The sequence below is a fragment of the Ostrinia nubilalis genome, chromosome 27 (genome assembly GCF_963855985.1).
Source record: "Ostrinia nubilalis chromosome 27, ilOstNubi1.1, whole genome shotgun sequence".
NCBI lineage: Eukaryota > Metazoa > Arthropoda > Insecta > Lepidoptera > Crambidae > Ostrinia > Ostrinia nubilalis.
Genome location: NC_087114.1, coordinates 8,875,123 through 8,886,939, shown reverse-complemented (window position 1 = coordinate 8,886,939; position 11,817 = coordinate 8,875,123). Strand labels below are relative to the sequence as shown.

General features: G+C 45.9%; 1 long non-coding RNA gene across 1 annotated transcript; it reads left to right on the top strand.

The window, feature by feature from the left end:
• The first annotated feature begins 702 nt into the window (after nt 1–702).
• On the top strand, nt 703–11,611 carry LOC135084916 (uncharacterized). The gene is made up of 3 exons (XR_010259972.1): nt 703–803; nt 1,832–1,942; nt 11,502–11,611. It is a non-coding gene; the product is annotated as an uncharacterized LOC135084916 (long non-coding RNA).
• Nucleotides 11,612–11,817: the final 206 nt, after the last annotated feature.

Genomic DNA, 11,817 nt, shown 5'->3' with positions numbered 1-11,817 from the left:
AGTTAACACTGTGGCCGTGTGTACGTCACTTACAGATGTTTTTATAGAAAACAGTATTACTAATCATAATGCTGACCAAAGATATGTGTCAAGATGTTTGCAAAGATGGACAAAAAGTTGGTCAGTTACAAATATTTGAACTTTGGACAAAATCCTATATTGTGATACGTTGCGAAATTTTATTGCTCATTATGTGCGCTATCTTTGCAAATATAATATTTGCCGTCACTTCTTCTTAGCACCAACCGATATGTAGTGGTAGAATGTACTATTTGAGACGAGAATGAGGCTCGGTTTCCACCAAGGCAGAGCGCAGCAGAGAAGAGAAGTGGAAATCAAAATCAAAATCAAAAATATTTATTCAGTTTAGACCACAAGTGGCACTTATGAACGTCAAAATGTAGTAAAAAATAAAATAGAAAAGGTAGCCCATTTCTTTTTTAGCCAGTAGCCCGGAAATAATGAAATCTGATTGGTTATTCAAACCACGTCTCCGCTAGTCCGCTACGCTCAACTTTAGTGGAAACCGGACCTAAGTGCCTTAAAAATTGTCTACGCACTGATAAATAATTCTCAAAAAAGTGTAACTACCTCCCCTAGCAGTTTGATTCACCCATTCTGGGACATCCTGTATGTACAAATATGTGTGTACATAAGATTGACATTAAGCACTGGTGTGTATTACCGTGTATCAGGAGCAGCGGCGGCGGGCACTGTCGTTGCTGGCGCACGAGCTGGGCCTCAAAGACACGGCGGGGCTGGCCAACCGCTGCCGGGACTTCGCCAAGCGGTACAAGGAAATGGTCAGTCATACGCACATCATCGCTATTCACTACCCTTATAGTCAGTATTTTTTAACCTTCCCCCGGGACAAAAACTTGACCTTCACTGGTGGGGTTTTTATTGGCGGTCAAGCTGTAGATCCTGGCTGCACAGGAGTTGCAGCGGTGGGAACGAGACGTGACTATTTTTTTCAATTATTCTCAAGTCCCTTCAGATGCTCACCACTGCTCTTATTGTTGTACTTACTCATCACCATCTTTTTTTATTATTTTCAAGACCCATTGAGATAGCGGATTCCTTTTCAATGCTGCGCGGTTATTCCATAACATCATTTATACAATATTTTCTTAGTGTGGACTTGATGTCACCATTTCTTGCTGGCATCTCGATTTGCCTGGAAAGGATAGGGTAGGGATAGATATTCGAAATTTCAGACAACGTTGCAATTAATACTGTGTAGTAATCTGTCGCCGTGATATGCATTCTCTGATAATCATAATATCTTCTTTTCTTTCCTTCACTTTTTTTTGCATGTGGTATGGTGGTTGCTGAAATGTTTGAGAGCTCATAGACGAGCGAGATTATGTTGGCGTTGCTTGCGATAGTGGTAGGTGATGGCTAGCGACTGTCGGCGACAGTCTTCGACTCACGCCTTTCGCTGTTATGACATGACACTGACTAAAGCCTGGTCCGTGAGCACGTAGAATTTTGTCCAATGACCCCAAGCAACCCATCCTTATCGCTCGCGCGTAAGTATATTGCTATCGCGACTGTGCGACGCGCGCCCGCAGTAAGTGTGCGAGCGCGACAGCAACATAATTACGCGCGAGCGATAAGGATGGGTAGCTTGGGGTCATTGGACAAAATTCTACGTTAATGACTGCTCGTCTTCGAGACTGTCGGTGACCTCGGCGGTATTCGCGATTGCGTTAGCGGCAGTCTTCTATCTGTCATCGGCAACTGTCGCCTATCGTCGCCGACTCGCAAGCAGTCGCCGATATACCGTCGGTCCATTGCATTAGTGCTGTAACGCCAAGTGTTGTTGCAGCTGCGTTCGCTGGCTGAGCAGCACCGCTCTCTGGAGGCCGTGACGCAGCACGCGCCGCCCTGGGTGCGGCACCTCGAGCAGCGCCTGCACTGGCTGCCCGCCATCGTGGAGGTACAAACCGTAAATAAAATAAAAATTCTTTATTTCAGAAGTCCATATTAAGCGGGTTTGAAATATACATAAACACAAACAATAACAAATTCAAAAAATTGTACCCTGTGCATGACGAACCATCATGGGGGTGGATAAAGCCCCGTGATCAGTCTGCACAAGACACTTCCATAGCGGCGATGTGTATCTGTCCGCTAGGGCCCTCAGAATGCTGTTGCGACTGGCTCGCACCCTGGTAATAAGGGTAAGGTAATAAAGTTCTCCTTCGGAATAGAGCAACAACCACGAGCTGTCAAACGAAACCGATTTTTGAATAATTCTCTGCTTCAGCTTGGTGGAAACCGAGCCTAAAAGTCTGTAGATTGCGGTGTTTAAAGAACCTAATGATTAACATAGGGAGAAGCCACACGGTGCGGTGCGGTCACGGCGTGGCGCCGGAGCGATGTCGTTGCGGCGTCCTGCATATAAATATCAATGATAAATATGCCAGACAGTTGCATGGAGGCAGAGGAAACACCACAGCATATGCTCATGGAGTGCAGCAGCGTAGCAGAACAGCGGGTACAATTTCTCCGATCACCATCGTCGCTGCAGGAGGCCTGTAGCAGCCTAGACGGGTTGCTCTTAGGGCATGTAATATCGGAAGGTTTTCAATTCCGATATTGAATTCCGATATTAGATCTCAATATCGGAATTCCGATATTAATATCGGAATTGAGTTCATGTGCTATAAAATTAATATTTGGTTATATTCGTAAGAATTCTGGATTGTTTACAATAAAATAATGATTGTAATCAAAATCTTTAATTTGGTACAAAACAGCACTTCATAAAATTGAAGTTTTAAAACCATTTTTACGTTATGGGTATCCATTTCATTTGGTTTTTTATGTGACAAGAGGCAAACGAGCAGACGGATCACCTGATAATGAATGATATACTGATAATGGACTAGCAAATAATAAAAGTGTTTTTGTAAAATCACAGGTATCAAACAAACTTTTACTCCTTCATTATACTCGTATTACCCTGTTTTATGTTGGTGGAACGAATTTTAGAGTCATTCAAATCACGTGCTACAAAAATTGTAGAGAGTGGTAAAAAACTTGAATATGCTTGTAATTTGTTCCTTTTTGATTATCGATGTACAACTCACAAAACCACGGGCCATCATCATCATCATGTCAGGCATAGGACGTCCAGTCCACTGCTGAACACAGGCTCCGATAATGATTTTCACAATGGCCGGTTGGTGGCGGCCTGCATCCAGCGCCTTCCTGCTACCTTTATGAGGTCGTCGGTCCACCTTGTGGTTATGAGTCCTACGCTGCGCTTTCCGGTACGTGGCCTCCACTTCAGAACCTTGCTGCCTCATCGTCCGTCTGTTTTGCGTACTAAGGCAGAATCGTTGGAAGACCTTATCACAATGCTCGAAGACCTTAATCAAGTTTCCCAACAGGTAGGCCTTCGGATGAATATGGAAAAAACGAAGCTTATGTCGAATGTCCATGTTGCTCCTTACCCAGTTTCGGTTAGGAGCTCGATTCTCGAGATTGTTGACAAGTAAGTATATGTCTATCTCGGACAAACGATCAGCTAGGTAGTTAGATGCAATTTCGAGAAAGAGGTAAATCGTCGAATACGAAGACGAAAGTCTTCAATTAGTGTGTGTTACCAGTGATGATATACGGCTCGAAAACGTGGCCTTTGAATACAGTGTGAGTCACGTTAAAGTGTACATATGAAAATAGATGAAACTAGACCTATTTTTATCGACAAAAGAGGTCAAAAAATTTTTTAGATTTTTTTTTAATTTTTTATATAATTTTTTTTCTTCCAATTACTTATTGTAAAGAAAACGTAATAACTTTTAAACTAAGCCGTATATCGTGATAAAATAAAAACAGTAATAATGCTAAATAACAGGCGATACTAAAAAAATACATAAAATACACAAAAAAGGCCAACAAATAATAAAAAATGATACTTTTTGAAAAAATCTGCTTTAAAATTCGTGTTTTTTTTTGTTATTTGATAAATTTCTCCAAAAAATGCCCCTATAACAGGTGGTTTTTATTACTTTGTATTATTCTCTATCGTATTATCTTTGTAAAACCAAAAATCGCATGTCTCTATCCCTATCACAACATTTGCTATGATCGTTTGAACAAAGGCCTGCCACAACATTATTCTCCGCTACAGTTACGAGACAATTTTAATTTTAACTAAAATGCTTATTTTACTTCGAAATCTTTTGTTTTTTTTAAATCTAACTTGTTTTTATCAAAATAACAAATCTAGAGCCATTTTCAGTTTCGTTGTTAACGAGGCGTTGAATGGCGCGCCCGGAGAGGCTTAGTTCAAACGATCATTGCAAACGTTGTGATAGGGATAGAGACATGCGATTTTTGGTTTTACGAAGGTAATACGATAGAGAATAATACAAAGTAATAAAAACCACCGGTTATAGGGGCATTTTTTGGAGAAATTTATCAAATAACCAAAAAAACACGAATTTAAAAGCAGATTTTTTTCAAAAAGTATCATTTTTTATTATTTGTTGGCCTTTTTTATGTATTTTATGTATTTTTTTAGTATTGCTTGTTATTTAGCATTATTACTGTTTTTATTTTATCAGGATATACCGCTTAGTTTAAAAGTTATTACGTTTTCTTTACAATAAGTAATTGGAAGAAAAAAAAATCTATAAAAAAATAAAATGACATCTCAAAAAATTTTTGACCTCTTTTTTGTCGATAAAAATAGGTCTAGTTTTATCTATTTTCATATGTACACTTTAACGTGACTCACACTGTATAGGGCACAACGTGCTATGGAGAGGGATAAGCTTGGTGTTTCTTTACGAGATCTAATCAGAAATGAGGAGCTCCGTAAACTAACTAAGGTCGCTGACATAGCCCGACGGATTAGCAAGCTGAAGTGGCAATGGGCAGGGCACATAGTAGTTAGTACGCAGAACTGACGGTCCATAGTCCAGTAAAATTAATGTTTGAAAGGGAGTTGAGATGTCGTTCTTTGTTGACTAAGTACCTATGGCAAATGCTAAAATTGATTTAGAACAAGTATAACGCGGCGATAGGGTTAATGCTCGCACTCAAGTTTGGCGGGCGTTCATTTTAAAAACACGCGGGGCTCGCGCGCTCTGTCGGCGCTCTTCGCCAACGATCGTCGTCGAATATTCTAGACTCGTGCTTAACACCAGTCCGCCCATGGCCGCGACGCGCGCGCAAATCTCTCTATGTTTAGACCGTAAAATCATTGTTTGCTACTGATTTCAAGTATTATTGATGTTATATTTCGTTTGTGTGGAAGACAATATACGTTTCTGTGCCTTTGAATCGTGCTTTGGACTATCATTTCACGACCCCGAGTACCAAAGAACTAACTTTACAGTGACGCCCAACTCGCGGGGCACGATCACCGGCACAAGTACCTACAAACTGCGAAAGCCTTCGAACACACTTGCTTGGGAGAGATTTACATCATGCCGCCAAAAAGGAACGTCGCGAGAACCGCGAAGAACGAGGGGTCGGACTCCGACACGGACCACAACACCGACCACGAAACGGACAGGACGGTGGTGTCCTCGCCGAATGTTACAATGTCAGAGGAAATGCTGCAAAACTTGGTCTCCAGCATCACTCGGAGCCAAATGGAAGCGAGCCGCGTACTCATCGACAGCATCCTGTCAAGTAACAGAGGTCATCCGTGTGCTTCATCACCACGCCCCGACACTCCAGGCCACACGCAGCGCCCCGGCAATTTCGCAAAGTGCACGGCGCGTTTCGATGGAACGTCTAAAAATGCCGACGAGTTAGAAGCCTTCATCGATGCCATCGAGGTGTTCCGGGAGTGCACGAACGTCAGCGACGAGCACGCCCTGCGGGGACTACCTATGCTGTTGGCCGGCGACGCCGCCGTGTGGTGGCAGGGCGTGAAGGCGTCGGTGTCATCTTGGACCGAAGCCCTACAACGGCTTCGAGGGATGTACGGCGTGCCACGACCCGGCTACAAGATACTACGGGACATTTTCGCGTGTGATCAAAGTAGTGACCGAGCCGATGTTTTTATTTGTAAAGTGCGCGCGCTAATAATGAAATTACCGTACACAGTGCCGGAAGATATGAAAATAGACATCGTATACGGATTATTGGACCGTAAGATTAGGAAACGTGTGTCTCGCGATACTGTGGACGGGCTGGAGCAACTTATCAGCAAGGTCAGGTTGGTAGAGGAGTCGCTGGCAGAGGTAAGTTCTCTCAATACTAATAATAGCGCGAGCCCTATTAACCCTTCGAGTGCGCGATGCCGCTCGTCGAACGCGGGCCCGAGCGTTAACCCATCGCGCGCCACGAATGACCCCCCTAGCTCTGTTAAACTTCGCGATAATTCTGGTTTTAATTCGAGTAATACATTTACATCCGATAACCCGCGTAATTTAAATTCAAAACACAGTGATAGTGAAGGGAAAAAACGTATCCGACCTAGGTGTGCTTATTGCAAATTATTCGGACATTCTATTGACGACTGCCGTAATAAAGCAAACAAAAGCAGTGATAGTTCACAAAACTCACGTGATAGTAATACCCCCCTACGTTGCTACGGATGCGGTCAGCTGGGAGTGGTGAGGTCGAAGTGCGACAACTGTAAAACCGTACCCAGTTCGAGCGGGAAACCGGATTTTTGTACCGCTAACGTCACCGATAGCGAAGATCCGAGGCCCATTGTTGAAATTCAGGTTGTGAAACGAACCGGGTTGGCTATACTTGACACGGGGGCCACCCACTCAATCGCTAGCCCCGCACTCTATAATTTATTACTGGAAGCTGGTACTGAATTTAGGCAAGCTGTTCGTACTATTGGACTTGCTGATGGATCGCAGCAGGTACATACCATCCTCGAGGGTGATGTCGACGTTACCCTGAATAACCGTGTGATACCTACCACGTTTATGGTGCTACAGGATGCACAGACCAGGACATTGTTAGGTAGAGATTTCATCACTAGGGCCAGTATCCTGCTGGATCTACCGCAGAGCAGCTGGTCCTTCAATGATGACCCTCATCGGTGGTACCCGTTCATCACCAGGTTTGAGTCACCTACCTCTACAAATACGGACCTGATGAAAGTAGACGTAGCAAGTTTAGTGCTCAGGAGCGACGAAGGGACGCAGCTGTCAGCAGATCAGAGGACGCAGATGAACGCCTTCCTAGTTCAAAACGCTGATCGCTTCGCGAAGGAGGGTCCTCCTACGGAGTACGCCACGCATCGTCTGAAGATCGACGCGCACCAGGAGCCCATCGCGTCACCGCCTTACAGATTGTCACCCGGTAAGAAGGCCATACTAGAGAAGGAATTGCAGAAGTTGCTGGATGCGGACGTGATCGAGGAGTGTGATTCTCCGTGGGCTGCAAACGTAGTCCTCGTGACAAAGAAAGACGGAGGAGTTCGACTGTGTGTCGACTACAGGAAGTTAAACGCGGTGACCGAGCCTGATCGCTATCCACTCCCGAGGATAGAAGACGTTCTCCACGCAGCTAAGAACACCAGCTTTATGACGACCTGCGACCTCCGATCTGGGTATTTCCAGGTCAGCGTGGAACCTGAAGACAGGGACAAGACAGCTTTCGTGAGCCCCTTAGGATGTTTTAGGTTTAAAAGGATGCCCTTGGGTTTGAGGAACTCTGGGGCCACTTTTCAACGCCTCATGGACCGATTCAAGTCTGGGAAGGAACTTGCAGGTGTCTGCTTGCTGACGTACCTCGACGACGTCATTGTTCTATCAGAAACATTTTCCCAACACCTGGAAGACCTGCATGCCGTTTTTGACAGGCTCGCGATGTATAACCTACGCATAAATCGCGAGAAGAGTTGTTTTGTCCGTGAGTCAGTCAAATTCTTAGGACACGTGATTGTACCCGGTGGAGTGAAAGTGGACCCTGACAAGACATCAGCTGTCGCCAACATGTCCCCACCGACGAATACTAAGCAGTTGAAGACCTTTTTGCAGACGTCTAGCTGGTTCCGTCGATTCATACCCAATTACGCCGAGGTTGCCCGGCCGCTGACGGAGCTCCTCAAAAAGGACAGCAAATGGGTATGGGAATCAAGACAACAGGACGCATTCAGTCGCATCAAACAGCTGCTGGTCTCCGCTCCCATATTACGTCAGGCCGACGAGTCCAAGCCTTTCTCACTCAGGACCGACAGCAGTGGCTACTGTCTCGGAGCAGTGTTGATGCAGGGGGAGGGTCCCGACGAACGTCCTGTTGAGTATGCCAGCCGCCTACTCAATAGCGCAGAGAGAAACTATAACACGACGGAGAGGGAAGCTCTGGCGGTAGTATGGGCCGTGTCAAAATTCCGCGGGTACATCGAAGGATCAGAGGTGGTGGTCAAGAGTGATCATCAACCTTTGCGATGGCTTATGACCGTGAAGTCTCCGAGTGGTCGGTTGGCAAGGTGGGCCCTTACTCTACAGGAGTATAATCTACGCGTGGAGTATACCCCTGGAAAATCGAACGTCATAGCCGATACTCTATCCCGTCCTCCTGGCACCGACGAAGCCGACTTCGAACTGGGATACGCTGAAGTCGATTTTCCAGCAAGAAACCCCAAAGATGTCCGCGAGAACCAACTCAAAGACCCAGAGTTGAGGAGAATCGTCGAAGATTTGGAGTCACCCGACGATCCCTTTAGGGGGAGGAGTTGGTCCGACAAGGGATACATGTTATCTGATGGCATACTATACAGATATGGACCAGAAGAGTGTGACGAGGACACGGCATGCCTGGTTGTACCCGAACACGAACGAGAGGGGATCCTGAAGGAATACCACGACGCACCGACGGCAGGCCATTTCGGAGTGGAGCGTACCCTAGACCGCATCAGAGCGAAGTATTATTGGCCCGGAATGAGGCAATACATCGTAGGTTACCTTAAAAGGTGCATAGATTGTCAAAGGTACAAAACTGACAACCGAAAGCCAGCCGGACTGCTGCAAACACCCGCAACCAACCGCCGCTTCGAAGTTGTGGCTGTGGATCTCTTTGGACCTTTGCCGGAGACAGCTGACAAGAACAAGTGGATCCTGATCCTAGAGGATACGTGCTCCCGATGGGTAGAGTTGTTTGCTCTCCAGAATGCCACCAGTGCAGACTGCGCCAAAACTTTAGTCTCGGAAGTCTTCTTGAGGTACGGGGTGCCGCGACGCATTTTGAGCGATAATGGTGTCCAGTTCATCAGCGAAGTTATGCAACAGGTATGCCACACTTTTGGTATAACACAGTCGCTGTCACCTGTTTACCACCCTCAGGCGAACCCAGTCGAAAGGAAGAACCGGGATTTAAAGCCCCAGCTCGCCATCCTGGTAGGTAAAGACCACACCACCTGGGATATCCATCTACCAGCGGTGCGATTCGCCATGAATTCTGCCGTGACCAGCAGCACTGGCCACTCTCCCGCTTTTCTCACGTTCGGCCGAGAGATACGTGCACCAGCCGACGTGATCGCAGACATGCGCACTATTGTGGAGAGTGAGAATGTAACTACCTGCCTTACCTCCTACCTTCGACGGATGTCGACAGTGCTCTTTGAAGCCAGGGAAGTTCATGAAAAGGGTCAGGCCAACCAGAAACGTTTTGCTGACGAAGGTCGTCGTCCAGCGCCAGATTATTCCGCCGGGGACCTTGTTCTTCTGAAGACCCAGGGGAGCAACGATACGACCCGCGGTCAGACGCCTAAGTTTATACCGCGACGAGACGGGCCCTATCGGGTCAAGGAAGCTGCGAGTTCCACTACGTATATCCTTGAAAGGGTTAATAGCAAGGATGTCTTAGGGAGGTATCACGTCTCTCAGCTGACCCCATTCGTAGGTGACATTCCGCCAGAACCCGTAAATGAGAAGCGCAAGCGCGGGCGACCCAAGCGCTTTCTCGACTGACCCAGACGCGAGGGCGCTATATCTTGGTCAGAGGGGGAGGTTATAACGCGGCGATAGGGTTAATGCTCGCACTCAAGTTTGGCGGGCGTTCATTTTAAAAACACGCGGGGCTCGCGCGCTCTGTCGGCGCTCTTCGCCAACGATCGTCGTCGAATATTCTAGACTCGTGCTTAACACCAGTCCGCCCATGGCCGCGACGCGCGCGCAAATCTCTCTATGTTTAGACCGTAAAATCATTGTTTGCTACTGATTTCAAGTATTATTGATGTTATATTTCGTTTGTGTGGAAGACAATATACGTTTCTGTGCCTTTGAATCGTGCTTTGGACTATCATTTCACGACCCCGAGTACCAAAGAACTAACTTTACACAAGTTAAATTAACCATAAATAGTAAAGATATTAAAATATTTGCAGTGGAACAAAAAGTAATGGTGAGAGACATGAGAAAATCATTGGTCTTTGCCAATCATGTACTTTGAGCTTTGTGGCAGGTTGTGGCGAGTTTAAACGCTTTGTTTAAAATCTCAATTAAAACTTTTATCTGATTCCGATATTACGATATTGGGTCGCTCAATATCGGAATTGAAATATCGGATCTCGCAGTCCGAGATTCCGATATTACGAGATTCCGAGATTCCGATATTCATGCCCTAGTTGCTCTGCTTCTGGGGGGATCTGGAGTGGTTGGAGTATTAAGATAAACCACAAATCGCGCACAATGGCCCTATCATGAGGCTAAGTGCGGTATTCGATTGCCCTGCAAAACTAACTATACTCTGATTTTTAATTCGACGGAATTTTGACATTTCAGAAGTGTTGTCAACATTGAAACATTCCCACTAAGAATGGAGAGCATTTTCACAAATTAATGAATAATCTTTTCTTGAATTTAAGGTTTCACTTGAAAAACTAAGGCTTAAAAATGTACTGATCCTTTCAAAATGGTCATTTGAATTTTTATTATCATATTTTTGAAGTTACAAAAAAAATTGGGAAATTATTTTTCTATTACTGGACTCACTGGCCAATAATCCATGGGTTACAAACCTTTTTTATGAAAATCCTTTTGTTAATAAAATTTAGCTTCATAAAATAATCAATTAAACAAGATGCCAATTTTATAATCCAAGTTGATTAAGATGACGATAATGATGATTGATGATTAATACATATTTTCGTTTATGTTAATATGTCGTTTTTCTGTGTTAAAAACACGTTTTTTTCTATTTAGTCTCTAAAATGTACATAATAATTAGAGAACTTTGAATTCACAAAACAAACAATAGTTCATTCTTAAAAGTTGTACTTGATGAAATTTAATTTCATATTATTTATTATTAATTCAAAGCAAAAAAGGCTTATTACATCTGAATTGTCAAAAAATGACAGCTGTCAGAATTCCGTCGAATTAAAAATCGGACTTTAACTATGCCAGACGGTGCCGCACTTCGATTCGACTTCGCACTTGGGCGAGATGGTGCCGTATTGCGGCGCCGCATAGCACATGTGTACAGTGATTCGGGAAAATGTTTGCGGTGCGGCGGCGCACCTCATCGTGTGGCTTCTCATATGCTCATCATCATTACCTTCACAGGCGCTCCCTCGGCCGCCGCCGCGCGCGCCCAGAGACGTGCTTCTGGAGCTCGCACGCGACATGCGGCGCCCGCACGCCCGCGCCCGCGCCGTCGGCCGCCTCGCCGCCGCCATCGCCTGCCCCGCCGCCCAGCTGCGCCGCGTGTGGTGAGTGCCTGCCCCGCCGCCCAGCTGCGCCGCGTGTGGTGAGTGCCTGCCCCGCCGCCCAGCTGCGCCGCGTGTGGTGAGTGCCTGCCCCGCCGCCCAGCTGCGCCGCGTGTGGTGAGTGCCTGCCCCGCCGCCCAGCTGCGCCGCGTGTGGTGAGTGCCTGCCCCGCC